Genomic DNA, 16,567 nt, shown 5'->3' with positions numbered 1-16,567 from the left:
TATTCCATTTCGGGACCCACGTTTTACTTCCCTTCCGAAGGAAAATCTCCCATTTTGATGAGTTTCGATCCCAGGTCCTCGGCATGACAGTCACGAGCTTTAACCATCACACCAGGTCCGCTCCACATGGGCATTTTTCTTTCGATTCTTCAAATTTAGAATTTGTTAGTTAAACGAAAAAGGATTTCGGAGCTTCTCAAAATATCCGATATTTCCGAAAATATCCGATAAAATTTTGTAAAGTGTGTCTAATTAAGCAATAAAATAAATCGAAATATGTGTGGAATACCAATATATAACCAACCATAACAAACATTATGATCAGTCAGGTCTTCATTGCATAAACTCAGCTCCATACACCCACCATTCGTCTTGATCGGAAAATGTAATTGAGTAAGAGAAGAAACAACGGATCCCAGCAGCGGCAGCAGCAGCCCCAGCAACACGATCAAAGAGTGGCGTATAACTCAACAAGCATGAGCTCCACCACACAGCGTGCTGGGGAGTTCCCGCTTGATCCAAGTTTTCCGCATCTACCAGAGATACCGAGATACCTATACGACGATGTGATCCGTGATCTGACGTAGACACACGGACGAACGACAACGTTCAGCGCGTCACCACCGCTTTGCTTCCTCTAACCGCCTCGATCACGCCGTCGCCACCACCGGTGTTGTTGGTCGCCCGTCGCAAAAAGAGCCTGATGATTATTGTTGTTGTTTCTCGTCGGTCGTTGTCTGTGCGGTTTCTGCGGGGATCTCAACTCAACTCCACCGCGCCGCCATCACCAGCAGCAAAGCAGAAGAGGTGAGCGAGCACGACGACGACGACGAGGAGGATCACTACACCGCCACCGCAACCGTCGTCGTCGCTCTCAAGCAGTGGTGGAAAGCATCATGCGCTTGACGTGTTTTTTGGTTCGCATCAAACACAATCTTTGCTCACGCGCTCGCGAACTCAAAAAGAGAGAACGGTTCACGATTTCCCGGATCGACGAACCAACACAAAACAAATGTCGAACGAGCAGAATCGCAGTTGGTTCGCCAGAAGGATCACAATGTAGAACACTTGGTTTGTTGCCATTTTTTGTACACTTAAAGGTAATTAGTTGGGTGTTTTTTGATTATATTGGTCAGGTACCATTCCAATAAATGATATCGACGAAAAATATTACCAAAATTTGATTTCATTACAGAAATATCGGCTGCGAACCTCTAAAATAAAAAAGCATCGCGCTTGCAAAAGATGCGATGCACTCGTTGGCGTTCGTGTTGTACGATCGTGTGCCACAGACGTACGAACACCATCGCACAGCAAAGGTTTGCGATGCGATGGCATTTTTTTGTAGCGCGTAAGCACACGTTCGCGATCAATTTCCACCACTGCTCTCAAGTCTCAACAACGATCGCGGAGCGCACGCGGAGCTTTTGTGTACCCACCGCGCCATCCAGCCAGCAGCGAATCAGTCAGTTTACAAAGAACATTCGTCCGTGTCGGTAGCGAGTTTGTGCTGTTTCCGTGTGATTTGTCGAGTCGAGAGATCCCGGAACCGTGTCGCGTCGTCGTCGTCGTCGCCGTTGTCATCGTCCTCATTGTCGTCGGGTTCAGTTCCTACAGAGAGGTGTGTTGATTGCGCGCGGAATTAGTGATTTTTTCGTGATTGTGATTCTGCGTTTGGCTCGATTTTAAAAATTTGTGTTGGAAGGTGAAGATTTGTGATACGGCGTTAGAAGAAATTCAATCTGTAAGTTGATGCTGAACAATCGCAGTTGGTGCTATTAAGAGTGACACAATTGTTCGACTCATCTCACACAATACACAGTGCATTTGAAGTGGTTTTGAACAAAGAAGATCGTTCAACAAGGCTTCCATCACCAATCAGGCAGGCCAATGGCATAGACGTGCAGTGTGGTTCGGAATAATAGCAACGAGTGGCGAGTGTTGAGAAACCTTAAGCTGTAGCTTCATCAGGTGGATATAGAACGAAGCCACACCTCGATTGTCCAAAAGCACAAATCTGAAAAATCAAATAAGGTCTGAGACCATTTGGGCAGGAGCACCTATTTTGGGCTCTTGCTGCTATAACTCAGTCAATTTTAAACCGATCGACTTGAATTTTTGAACATGGCTAGATACTGTGCGTATCTGGTTGTGTTTCAAAAATCAAGTCCATCGGTTCAAAATTGACTGAGTTATAGCAGCAAGTGCCCAAAATAGATGCTCCTGCCCAAATGGTCCCAGACCCTTTCCATCCATCATTTGGTTCTTCAGATTTGTGCTCTTGAAAATTCGAGATATGGTTTGGCTATACACTACTCGTTAGGGCAGCTGAGCAAGCCCCATCGTCATCACAAATTTGATCTAAAATTGGAGTTTCCAGTGGTTAAAAGGCGTCAACGTTCATATGCTAAATCTGGATTGATACTAATGCGACGCTCAACCTTTTTCAGTGTTTGGTGCCCGGGATATATTTTGATAATCAATTTGAAGTTTGTGTGAGAGTGACTTGTTGAAATACCCCTCGGCAAATACCAGTGTCAAGCAGCTCGGTAGCTGTCAAAAAGTTGCATCCTGCAACTGTATTTGTTTCAAAATAAAGGTACGAAAATGTGAAAAATACGTAACAACTTATAAAGCAATACTCTCCATTCTGAGTTCTCTTTGAAGCAACATAATTCACGAACTGATAAACCAATCAGCTCAGAGAAACTTAGAACAAATTTCATGTTCAACAAAATGCAGTTTTATAGTGCCAAGTAGTAAAAAATATTTTTTTTTTAAATTTGATGGAATATTTATTCCGAAGAAATAAATTTCTTACTTTTCCTATGTTCCTGGCAAAACTTCCTTACAGGAAAAGTTGTTAAATATTTATTCCTTATTGGTGAACGTGAACAGTCAAGTGAACAGTAGAATGCAGCTTATTTTTGAAAAGTTTTTGAAACCTGGAATTCGTAAGCTCTTCTGGATTCAAATGTCAATAAAAAAGAAAGATTGAGCCAAAAAATTGAGATTTGGAGGTGGCGCAAACGCCTCAAAGTTGATTTTTGAGTAATAAGAAGATGCTTTTACTTAGAGTGCCATATTTTTTTCAATTTTCAAACGATTTTCAATCTTTTTTAATTATTCTTTTTCAAATTTATTTTCGAATAGACTTGTAGTAGAACATACCAATTTTCCAATGTCACATAAAATATTAGTTTTTTATTTTTTTTCTTTTTTTTACATTTTTGTACTTTAAAGTCAGTTAACTTTTTAACCGGTTGATCAACTTCAAATCTTGAAGCTTTTTGTTGCCTCAATATGTTCTGGTAACATTTTTCGACCTATTCGTAAAAGTTTTCATTTTAATGATACTTTTTACCAAAAACTACCGAAGAATGCACTAAAACTTGAATTATATGTCAAACTTGCACTTTTTACTCAAAACCAGTTACTGTTAATCATGGAATACAGTGAAAATTTGAGCTTAAGGCTTCTTATCATTATTAAGAATAAATGTTTCACACAAGCCCGAAACTATGCATTAAAACGATCAAAATGTTGTCGATTTTGTTGTAATATACGTGTTTTTGAATGTTTTTTTTATTCATATTTATCCATGCTGAAAACATTTTCTAAAGGTACAGTTTATTCACAACATGTTTAGACAACAAAAATATCTACAAATGCATGCTAAAAGATTTGGAATTGATAAAGTTGTTAAAAAGTGTTAGAAATTTTAAGTTTAAAAAAAATGTAAATAGAAGAAAATATAAATTAAGTTAAAAAACTCATATTTTGCGTGACTTTGGAAAATATTTATGCTCTACAATTCTATTCGAAAATAAATTTGCAAGAAATTCATAAAAAAGATTGAAAATCGGTTGAAAATTGAAGAAGTTATGGCACTTAAAGTGAAAGTATCTTTTCATTACTCGACAATTCAACTATGAGGCGTTTCCGCCATCTCTAAATCTCAATATATTTGGCTGAAACTCAGAGGTTTCTCTTTTTATGACATTTGAATTCAGAAGAGCATATTATACGTTTTCCACGAATTCCAAGTCTCCACAACTTTTCAAAAATATGCCGCAGCCTAGTGAACAGGGATGAGCTTTATAATTTTCCAAACACGTCAATAAAGTTGAAAAACTTTCAGCATTCATTCAAATAATTATCTTTTAATTTCCGAGAAATTCAGGGCTAATTAAATTATTATTATTTTTTACTTTAAATTAAAAGCTTTTATCGACAAAAAGAACAAATTCTATAACACAATGTGCTAGGACATATTGAGCAATATTTTAAAAGTGTTACATAACAAATAAATAGTGTTGCCTGTATTGCAGTTCCAAAAATTTGCGGGTTTGACAGAAATTATTTCAATGGCAGTATTGCTAAATATAATATTTTCAATAAAAAAGGCTCTTAAGGTATTTGATTTTTTTTTTTCATTTTATTTAACGTCACATTTGGCAGCACTGGTCTTCCAAATTATCAAAGAAGTTTTATTTCAGAAACACTAAAAACATTTCACTTAAAAAAAAATCGAAAACTAAATATTTTAAGCGAAATGTTTTTCTTTTATAAATGCTATGCGTTTCTATAGCCTACATAGCGGCTGTGCAGAAGAACATTTTTACCTAAATACAGGGGGTGGCCAAAATGTTTGGGATAGGCAACTTTTTTTCTCCCACAAAAAAATCAACATGCTGTAACTTTTCATAGAGTGCATCAAAAAATCTCAAATTTTGACTGTTTATCAATCTGTTATATGTGCATGTTTGGTACAAAATTCGGCTCGATTGAATAATTTTTCGCGAAGTTAGAACCGTTCGGGTGAAACACTATTTTTTAGACAACTCATTTTTGAGCTGTCATATCTCAGAAACCAGTGAACCGAATCGAATGAATTTTTTAACGTTTATGAACAATATATTGATACTTGATACAACGTTATAAAATGTAATATTTTCTCACGACAAATTAAGTTATACCGGGTTGAAATTTTTACCCATATAGAGGAAAATAAGTCAAATTTACAATACCATACAAAATTGCTAAATGTGTTCTTTCTTCAATCTAAATAGGCTCTAATACATCTGATTAGAGATAACTTGAGAACAGAAGTGGAAAATCTGTGGACATCAACACTAAAATTTATTGACATTGACGTAAAAAAATTACCTTTTTTCGAGAAAAATCCAAATAGTGTCTATCCATGATAACTTTTTTGAACGTTCCAAACCTATCTATGTTTTAATAGTTTGTGAAGCATCTGTATATTGTTAGTGTACGTTCCAAATTTCATTCAATTCGGTTCACTGGTTTCCGAGATATGACAGCTCAAAAATGAGTTGTCTAAAAAATAGTGTTTCACCCGAACGGTTATAACTTTGCGAAAGTTTATTCAATCGAGCACAAATTTGTACCAGTGATGCGCATATAACAGGTTGATAAACAGTCACAATTTGAGATTTTTTGATGCACTCTACGAAAAGTTATAGCATGTTGATTTTTTTTGTGAGAGAAAAAAAGTTGCCTATCCCAAACATTTTGGCCATCCCCTGTATGCACGAAAGAATTTTCAATTTTTATCAAAATGAATGATTTGTGATAGAAATCTCACATGGAATAATTTTTCTTTTTAATTTTGAGTTTTAGGCGTTAAATTTTTGAAATTAATCGGTGAACCAAAAGTTGAAATGACTTATAAATTTTGTTCAGTACTGCTGTTGTATTCTAACAAATGATTAACAATAAGCACTGGTCAATGACGATCCTTGCAGTTTCAGATTTAATATTGACTGGTTCTTGAATGGCCATTTTAGAAACACCATAAAATAATTATTTTTAAATTATTGAAAGCGAGCTGTTTGCTTAGAAAAATAAATACATGTTTCGATATACTGAACAGCAGGGTGCTAAATAAAAAGAAAATCGCGTTAAGTACTGTTCCTTTTCATTCCACTAAGAATTTGCATCCTTTGATAGATACGTATTTCGACCTCAACTGTAAGGTCGTCTTCAGTGTCTTGTACTTGACTGCTGCTGACTTTTCAACAGTTGTCGAATACATATTGGAGTTCGTGTGCATTTCTCGAATCAAACCATACACGAAGAGAAACCTCATTTAAAAAAAAAGGAAATTAGAGGAGACATAAACCCACAAAAGTTGATTTTTTTTTCTAAGAAACAGTTATTCTCACTTTCATTATCATAACTATGCCAATTTTCAACCTATTTTTTTTTTATTTTTTCATGTTCTATTTGAGTTCCAATATTGTATATATTTCTTCTTTTTTTATTTAAGTGATATCACTTCAGTATAAGTTTTATATATTTTTATTTTTTTTTTTACATAAAATTTTAACTTCAGCTGCAAAATAAAACTTCTTTAACTATAAGTTTTTAATTACTTGATCAATTTCAAGCCAGTCTTGAAAGATTTTTTTTTTTCTTTAAAATGTAAACTTTCAAACATGCGAAAATTGTGAACTGGCAACATTGATTATTTTTGCTTGCAGTTTGAGATGCTCCAGGAATATTCTTTTTTGCTTTCAATTTCGGGATTTTTTTTTTAATTCAGACCATGAAATGCTAGGTATTTAGCGAGAAAAAAATCTTGAAGATTGGATTGCTGCGGATTGGAAAACGTTCGATGAGTACAATGGAACAAACATTCTCAAAAAAAAAAAAATAAAAAAACAAACACTTGGACAAAATGTGAAACAAACAAATTGAAAATATTAGATATATAATACAACACTATTTTATAGAATTAGATCTCCCTATACTCATGGCGTACTATGAAAAGTTGAAACGTGTTTTTTAATTATTTTTTTGCTAAAGTTGATTGCCTTTCATTCCAATTATTTTTCCAAGTTTTTATTTATTTTTGTTTTGTTTTACTTTATTTTTTATTATTTATTTATTTATCTATTTATTTTTATTTGAGTTTTTTACTGAACTCTATTATAAGAGTTCACGCCGTAATGCATAAAAAAAAACTTCACATGTACAGTGAAAGTACGTTAGAGGTGGGAATTGACGATTTATTGTTGTTTTTTTAACTAGCGTAAAAAGTCTTTGAAAGTTCCTGAAAGCTTGAAATCTAAAGTTTTTTTTTTTTTTTGATAGGCATGGCTCAAAATCGACAAAATAGTCACTTACACCGCCCGCTTTGCATCAGGGCCCCTCAATTATTGATTGTTTTCTATTTTTTCATAAAAAAAAGCTGCCAAAACATGCCAAAACACTCGTTATTTGTCATGTAAAATTCATGTAGAAGTTGTATGTAACAAAGCCGAAACAATTTTTTTAAGATTATATACAACAAAAATATCATTTCGAAAAAATAAAAAGATTTTAAATAAATCTAGCAATTGAAAAATAATAGTGTTCTAGGATTAAAATTTTGAGTAAAATGAAGAAAACAAAAATTTAGGAATACTTCTCAAACTTTACGTTCTCTTAGAAATATGAGATGCTCTGCAGGTTCATATAAACATCTTTTTTACACTTTTCTTTTTGGAAATTTGACTTACTTGCTAGTTTTTTGCAAAGGAAAACCATGCCAAAAAATTAGAAACGTTAAACAGTTGAATTGCAAGTATTTTAATGCTTTATAATTCAACTTTAACGTGTGGATTTGAGTTTAAAAGAGCACTTCAATCCCGATTTTTTAAACTTTTGAAATAAACAAACACTACTGGATAGTTTGCTTTGTTATCCGATAAAATAAATAAATAAAAACCTGGTGATTTTCCTCAAATTCGGTTTTAAATGATAACTTCGAAAAACTTGCGATTTTAACACTTTTTTTTTTATTTTTAACTTTGTTTATTTTGCAGTGTTTTTTAAAAATTCCATCTTATTTTGCAACATAATCGTTCTTCTATCTGTTCAGTATTGTAAACTTTCTAACATACAACAAATCTGAACTAACAACACTGATTATTATTCTTCGCAGTTGGAGACGAACCAGCCTTGGGCTGAAAGTCTCGATAATAAAGATATAAAAAAAATCTTCGCCGTTTCAGTTACATCGGAACAAATCCTTTTTTGCTTTTGCGATTGTGGGAATTATAAAAATTTAGACAATCCAATCATTTGTTCAAGTTTTTTTTTATTTTTTTTTTTATTTTTTTTACTGTACTCCATAATGACACTTCATATATCTCGAAAGAAGAAAAAGAAGATGTCTCGAAACCCAAAAGACGAAAAGGTACTCTCAACAAACTTTTGAAACTTATGATAATCGGAGATTTTTTGAAACAATGAGCATAATTTTAAAATTTTGTTAATATTATTAATATATTAATCAGGCTTATGTAATCTACTTTTTCCTAGCAGTTACAATTGCTAACTTCGTTAGAAATGAAGCAAATGTCTTCTTCTATGGCTCGAGGTTCGCATTGGAACTTGGCCTGCCTCTCTTCAAGTGTCTAAAGTTTTCTCAAAAATTGAGCCTAATGAAGACATGAACATTAATATTATTAATGCAGAATTATTTTTATTGTTATTAGAAGTTATGATACAGTTGACGTTCGAAAGTGCAACGATTTTTGACTAGCATTCATGTTGGCGATTACTTAGAGTTACGTTACATCTATCGGATTTTTGTCAATTTTGAAATATTTTTCTTTTTTTATTTTCTACAAAAGAGCACACTTTATTTTAAATCGCTGTTTTTTTTTAAATTTCTAGAACTTTATTTGCATGCTTAAAGCAAATGCAATAAGATTCTTCAATCTTATTTCAACAGCTTCGCCGAGAAGTGATTCAACTAGTCTTTCCATACAAATTGATTTTTAAAATATTTCCTGAAAATCAAAAAATTCCGAAAATTTGGGTTTTGATTCAGTTTGGTGTGCAGAGAGAGAATGCAAAACTTACCATTTTCTAAGCTTTGCTTTTGAATTATTGAGAGATAGCATAGCATAGCATAGCATAGCATAGGCGATTGTACACATCGTGGGTGGCTATACAATGCTCAGCTCTATAGGTTTTGAAAAGTAACACGTATTGTCGCTAAAATAACGTTTGGGATTAACGCATTTTTCTACGTGTTATAGTTGGTCAAAACAAGCATCACATTGTATACCTGGCCACGTCCTTACAATCGCTAGGAAAGGGTAGGATTGTTAGTTTAACGTTCACTTCGGACGATACAGGGCACCCAAACTATCTCCGTAAACGCTAAGGAAAGGGAATTTGTGTTAGTAGGGTGGGATTGTTACGTGGAGCTCTACACGACAGTTTAGAGCGCAGTTGGTATTTCATAGGCAGTTTACAAATCTGTTTTTTTTTTTTTCCTTGTTGGGTATCTAAGTCACTGCGCAAATCTGTTAAATGAGCTTACCTTGATATTCCTGAAAGAGAGTATGTTATTGTACAAATAAAAATATAATAGCATACAGGAGTGGTGCATGCACAGCAAGGAGATACATAAAACTCTACTATTTAAGGTTTTCAATATTTCACTAAATAAAGTAGAACACAGCTCATTCACACGCACATTTATTCTCAACCTCCCTATGGTTTATTCATCTGAATCCGAGGATTCCGCTAATTCGTAAATTTCATTGATTTTGTTTTTGACCTTTTCTCTGTCCCCTGCTAACTCTTCCCATTCTTCTAAACTTAGATCTCCAAACCTGTCAACATTTTGTCGAATGACGTCGAGCAAAGTGAATGATGGTCTTCCTTGCTTTCTATAACCTTTCTTGTACTTAGCAGCTAATTTAAGTAAATGATTGTCCTCCATTCTCATGACATGGCTCCAGAACCTCATTTGCAATGCTCTGACTTTTTTGGTTACGGTTTTCCCTCGAAGTATTTGTGCCCCAGTTGGTGTGTCATGACGGTCTCCGGTACAACAACTGGCCAGTTCCTCAACTATTTGCCTCTCATATTTCCGCATAGACTTGCGAGTGTGTTTGGTAATAACGGAAACTTGTGATCCAAACGTCATCGTTGGCTTTTGAATTATTGAGAGATTTGCACAAAAGTGCACGCGGCCTATCGCTTCCGAAAGGTACTTACGGTTTACTTCATTCTTATGGGAAATAACATTGCGGCGTTTCCTACTAGGATTGTTCTAAATATTTTTTAAAAATTTACCATACGTTTTGTCAATGGTCGTTTAATGTTGACAAAGTTATACAAATTTGACAATCTCTGGAGAAGCTGTAACCTAATTCATTACAACCCAGAGATACAGCTTGTCGACCATTTAGATCATTGTGTATCGAAATCGATCACAACGTCGTATCGCTACTACTCCGAACTGCACTGCCGAAGATTGCCTAATCACTCGACTAAGTGTTAAATTATTGCTCTGCGGCGTTTCTCGGTCGAACCGACTCCGAAATCAGTCAGTCCCTAATCTAGTGCCCCAGTGCGGACGGACGGATCCACACGCGATGCAACAATGAAGTAATAATAAATTCATCGCGATTACCTAACTATTATTTATTTTTTCTTTCTCTCATCTCGCACCTTTTCGCTTCCCGCTGCTAGCTGGGCTCAGCTCAAACCCGTTTGAGAGAAGTGCGCCTCCACCAAGGGTTGTTAGTGTGACGGTGTGTCTGCCTGTGTCTGCTGTGGTTGATAGAAAGTGAAAATAGTTGGTAGTGGGTAACTCCTTCTCATCGAAAGAGGCACCTTCTTCGTCTCGCCGGTGTGCAACCGTGAAGCACGCTCAATGAAGTAATCGCAACAATCCAGAAGAAAGAAAAAATAGCGAAACGCCGGTTCACGCCGAGCCTCAAACAGCGAGCGCGAAAAGAGAGTGCCGAAAGAGCACAAGAAGAAAAACAAACCGTCGATCGCGCACACACGCGACCGCAGCAGTGAGAGGAGAAGTGCGAGAAAAAGTGCACGCGCAAAAGAAAGTGAAACGGGTGAGAACGGTGGACGAAGAAGTGACTTTGTGTGCGGGGGGAGGTTGGGTTGGGGTGAGGGTTTGATGCAATCGCCGCCGCGAGTTTGAATAAGCAACAAAACAAGCATGTCGCCCGGGTTGCCGTCGAGGAGGCGAAGAAGTTGTTTGCCGCAGCAGAGCTTGGGTTGAAGAGCCGTGACCAAAGAATTGGTGCATGATGATGGAGAAGAGTGCGATGCGCGCACATTACGTAAAAAATATGTGTGGAGAAGCAATCGTCAGTTAGTGTGTGCAATTGGCAAAGTGGCGAATGTGTGTGTGCTTGCGTTTGCGTGTGGATCCAGACGAATAAGAGCTTTAACAACTGTGCGGAGACAAGTCAAGTGGGATTTTGCCGTATACATATCGGAGAAGAAAGTGACTCAGAGTGACCGAGGAAATGCCGAGAGCAATTAGCGAGCAAATAACAAGTGGAGTGATGATTGTTGGCGGAAGTGTTTATGGGAATGCACGAAAACTATGGAAATCCGTTTCAGATGAAAAACAATTGTGGGGATGGTGGTTCAATGTGGTTGGAGAAATGTCGTGATAGATTGATTTGATTGATTTGTAGAGCTGCATACAGTGACGAGGATACAGGATACACGGTGGTCGAGATCGATAACTAAACTGTGTTAATGTTCCGAAAAATATCTAAGTTGTAAATATATTTTGGTTCTTTTTCATGAAAACAAACAGACGTGGAAACGTTCAGTGCCAAAAATTTTCAGGGAATTTTAAGCTTTTTTGTAATAGAAACTTATAAATAAATAATGTAGTGGTTAGATAAATATAAAATCCTTCTAGAGTCATTGAAGATAGTTATGAAGTTATCCTGAAGGTATTTGTGTGGCAAACTCTGTCCGAATGAATCAAATGTTCGATAGAAATCGTCGATAGGAGCGCAACTCAAAAATTGTAAATAGGCATTTGAAAACTGAAAAATCTTGAAGCACCTTCTACTAGTTCACTTCATCAATTCATCATTTGACAAAAATAAACGAACTTTGCTTGTTGTATTTTGAAAAGGCCTGAAGGACTAAAACTTCACGCTCAATTATTTTCATAATATATAAATTAGTTGCTCACCTCGATGGTCAATTAGGACATTCCAAATCATCGGATTAATAGCCGTACGGTGATTTATTATTATTTTTTATCTCTGGAATGAAGTGGCTTAGCGGCCCCTCTGGACATGATTCAGAGGCTTCTTTGAACGTGATCCTGAGGTTGGCGATACTCGCCTTGCCGTTCTTCGATGAGCTGTCTGTCTAGACTAGCACCGATCAACACTTCATTCGCGAAACGTAGTATTCAAACACCATTTTTTTTGTGAGTCCCGTTCTACGGTGCGACTTTGCCGTTTTCTTTTATGCACACGCGCCGGGGCAATGAACTTGGGACGATTTCGGGACTAATGTCATCGACCGACCGAAGAGATCCAGAGGCTCCCCTAGACGTGATCCAGAGGTTCCTCTAGACGTGATCTAGGGGCACCTCTCGACATCATTCAGAGACTCCTGTAGACGTGATCCAGAGGCTCCTCTAGACGTGATTCAGGGGCTCCTCTCGACGTCACCCAGAGACTCCTCTAGACGTTACCCAGAGGCTCCTCTAGACGTGATCCAAAAGCTCCTCTAGACGTAATCCAGAGGGTACTCAGGACGTTATCCACAGGCTTTTCTGGACATAATCCAGAGGCTCCTCTGGAAGTGATCCAGCGGCAGCTCTGGACGTGATCCAGAGGCTCGTCTGGACGTGATCCAGAGGCTCCTCTAGACGTGAACCGGAGGCTCCTATGGATTTGATCCAGAGACTCATCTGGAGGTGATCCAGAGGCTCCTCTATACGTGATCCAGAGGCTCCTCTGGACGTGATCCAGAGGCTCCTCTGGACGTGATCCAGAGGCTCCTCTGGACGTGATCCTGAGGCTCCTCTGGACGTGATCCAGAGACTCCTCTGGACGAAATCCAGAGGCTCCTCAAGACGTGATCCAGAGGTTTCCGGACGTGATCCAAAGGCTCCTTTCGATGCGACTCAGGGGCTCCTCTGGACATGCAAATTCTAAATCGTTATGCAGCTTAAGCTAGGGGGATTGATAAAAAAAAGAAAAAAATGTCCAGACTCGAACCATGGACACCAGGAGTATTAACCACTCACATAACATACTACATCAGAAGCTCTGTGAGAGATTTGCTGCTCAACGCACCATAAAAGCTACGGAAGTTACGCGTTACTTCATTGTATCTTCTTTGTCACAAGTTAGAAAGCTGTCAAAATGAAAAGACGCGCAAGTTTTCTGTAACACATTTGAAACCTAATCTGAACAAATAAACCACAGTTAGATGTTTCATGTGTATTACATAGCACATTTAATGCAAGCTGACTGTATTGTCACTTGCGAGGAATATGTTAGCTCCGCCTCCATAAATCGATGTCAAATACGATGTTTTTTTGTAATTCCTATGAAACAAAGCTGCAACTTAACGATATTCGGAGTTAAAATGCAACTCAACTGACAAGATTGAAGTTGCGTGTGCTTTTATTGCAACTCTTTTAGACCAAAGCATAGAAAGCCACATTTTGCATGATGTTGCAGGTGCTGCTTGGGTCCTCTAGACGTGGTTCAGCGGCTCCTCTGGACGTGATCCAGAGGCTCCATTGAACGTGGTCCATAGGCTCCTCTAGACGTGATCCAGAGGCTCCTCTAGACGTGATTCAGAGGTTCCTCTAGACGTGATCCAGAGTCTCCTCTTGGCGTGATTCAGATGCTCCTCTGGACGTGATTCAGAGGCTCCACTGGACGTGATCCTGAGACTCTTCTGGACGTGATCCAGAGGCTCCTCTGGACGTGATCTAGAGGCTCCTCTGGACGCCATCCAGAGGTTCCTCTGGGGGTATTCAAAAGGCTTTTCTGGACGAAATCCAGAGGCTCCGCTAGACGTGATGCAGAGGCTTCCGGACGTGATGCAAAGGCTAGGGATAGTAGTATTCATCTAACTACTATTACCTAGCCGTTCAACTCGAGAACGCATGGCAAGAAGATCGTCGTTGTGATTGTGTTGCTCAACAATGGCCCTCTGTTAATTTCAATTTCTGTTCAATTTCTCTTATCGCTCGCTTGCGTATCTATTCATCGTATTCTTTCATTACTTTCCTTACTCCCTCTTACTTTGAGTAATATTCATATCACCGAAAAAAGCCAATTAAAGTTAATTATGATGATGATGCAAAGGCTCCCAGGGGCTCCTCTGGACATGATCCAGAGCCTCTTTTTGACGTGGTTCAGAGGATCCTCTGGACGTGATCCAGAAGCTCCTCTGGACGTGATCTGATGGCTTAACTGGTTTTAATATCTAGATACATGTAGAGGTTGAACTGTTTGGGATGCTCATGTTCATGAAATCCAGAAGCTCTTTTAAACGTGATCCAGAGGCTCCTCTAGGCTTGATCTAGAGGCTCCTCTGCACGTGATCCAGAGACTTCTTTGAACGTGATCCTGAAGCTCCTCAGGACGTGATCCTAGGCTCCTCTGGACATGATTCAAAGATTCCTCTAAACGTGATCCAGATACTCCTCTAGACCTGATCCAGAGGCTTCCCCGGACGTGATTCAGAATCTCCTCTGGACGCTAGTCTGGACGTTACATTTCCTCTGAACGTGATCTGGAGGCTTTTCTGGACGTGATCTTAAGTCTCCGCTGAACGTGTTCCAGAGACTCTCTTGGAAGAAATTCAGAGGCTTCTCTGCACATGGTACAGAGGCTCCTATGGACCTGATCCAGATACTTTTCTAGACGTGATCCAAAGGCTCCTCTGGACGTGATCTAGAAGCACTTCTGGACGTTACTTAGAGGCTTCTCTGCACATTATCCAGACGCTCTTCCGAACATGATCCAGAAGTTCCTCTGAACGTGATTCTGGACGTGAACTAAAGTCTTCACAGGCCGTGATCCAGAGGCTCTCATTGAAAAAATCTAGAAGCTTCTCTGCACATAATTCAGAGGCTCCTCTGGACATGATCTTAAGGTTTTCCTGGTGGTGATCCAGATGCTTTTCTGGATTTGATCCAAAGGCTTCTCATGACTTGATCTATGGTGGCTCCAGGGAGGAACGATGCCTATGTTCAAATGGTAGGTTAAGCGGATTTGCAGACAAATACCAACATCACTCTAACAACTTCAAGTTGTGTGTCATGAACTTGAGAATTCATCATTCAGCTTTCAAGCATTAAACGCCACAGATGGAAAATGGCGAAGATTGCAGCTGAGCAGACACAAATCAAAACAAACCTACTCGTGAACGACAGGGGCCCGAGAATACTCGCACTTCTTTATTCGTGAGTAAACGAAGCTGGCAAGCACTCGCATGTAATTCGCGAAGCTTCGTGAGTTTTTTTTTGCATTTTGAACAAAAACGCATTTTAACGACTATCTGTGCTGCTTTTCAGGAACAATGAAGCACAAAGCATTAGTTTATGTTGGATAATCACTGGATTTGCTATTATAACCACAATAAAATGCACTTCCCGCACCTCCACTAGTTCTTCACGAATAAAAACTCATGAGTGTTTCTGTTTTTGTTTTGCTTCTTACTCACGAAGCAGGCGGGTGCGAATAAACTCACACATTGTTTACTCTCGGAATCGTGAGTAAGCCTTGTGTTGGCTTTACACTCGCGAATTGCTTCATGATGAGAGTAATTCCATCATTGTTAAACGCTTGCTAAATCAATTTTGGGAAGTTTTGATATCAGTTAAGTATCACGAAATAAATTAAAACTGTAAAAAAAGAATTTAAGTTTTGAAAACGTGTCTTTTAAGCTCTAGTGTTTTCTAGATTTCATCCAAACTATACTGCACATTTTATGGGGCCAGTCCTGAGATTATAATTGACACACGTTGCACGTCTGCACTCCAAACTGTGAACAACTTTTCGATTAACCATTAGTCTAGTCACTCAATAGCGCAGCAGTAGCCTGACCAAGTTTCCCCAGCCATTTTGCACCACTGGCCCACAAAGTTTGCATGGCGAATTTACGCGCAGCCAGCCGCCTCAACAATATTATAGCCATTGCATGCTTTGGTGGTTTTTATGTACAAACCCATGATCGTTTCTTCGCAGACCAGCCCCATCATCAACAACATCACCGCCGTCAGTCAGCATCACCGCGCGCCACGCCGCCGGTCGTCGCCATCATCGACATCTTCCAAGCACGATCACGGAGAGGAAACCCACACCAGAAGACAACAGTAATCGGGCGCCACGGAATCGTAGAAGAAGAAAAATTATACAACCACAACAGTAACAATCGACTTCCAGCAACAACAACGGTGCACCAGCAAAAATAGCAGAAGCGAAAAAAAGTTGATTAAATAATAGGCTCACTTTAGCGAGCAACTAGTGTGTTGTGGTGTCTAATCCAAGCCCTCGGTGAAGTAATTGTGTGCAACTTAGTGGGAAGTGCTTGGCGAAGCAACAAACCAAGCCCGAAAGGACCCTCGTCTCGGAAGGTGCAACAAAGTCAAAGCGAAGCAGCATCCAGCCAATACGGTGAGCTCGAGTTGCTGCTGGAAAAACGGTAAGTGGAAAATTGTCGAAATGTTGGTTTGAAAATGATTTGGTTTTCGGCGTTCAGACGATAAAATTGCAGGCTAGAG

The 16,567-nt window shown here is 38.5% G+C and overlaps 1 protein-coding gene across 2 annotated transcripts in view; it reads left to right on the top strand.

The window, feature by feature from the left end:
* The first annotated feature begins 1,447 nt into the window (after positions 1-1,447).
* The window catches only part of LOC115258243 (dual oxidase maturation factor 1), a 439,950-nt gene continuing 424,830 nt past the window's right edge, over positions 1,448-16,567 (top strand). The window contains exons 1-2 of one of the 2 annotated variants that reach the window (XM_029858315.2): positions 1,448-1,744; positions 16,032-16,488. The gene's annotated coding sequence lies outside the window, so the exon portion shown is untranslated. Of the gene's footprint in view, positions 1,745-2,580; positions 2,600-16,031; positions 16,489-16,567 lie in introns of those variants that run through there. The other variant, XM_062851454.1, reaches the window with a different exon arrangement.

The sequence above is a fragment of the Aedes albopictus genome, chromosome 2 (genome assembly GCF_035046485.1).
Source record: "Aedes albopictus strain Foshan chromosome 2, AalbF5, whole genome shotgun sequence".
Lineage (NCBI taxonomy): Eukaryota > Metazoa > Arthropoda > Insecta > Diptera > Culicidae > Aedes > Aedes albopictus.
Note: the sequence above shows the minus strand (reverse complement) of the source record. Positions and strands in the feature narration are given on the sequence as shown.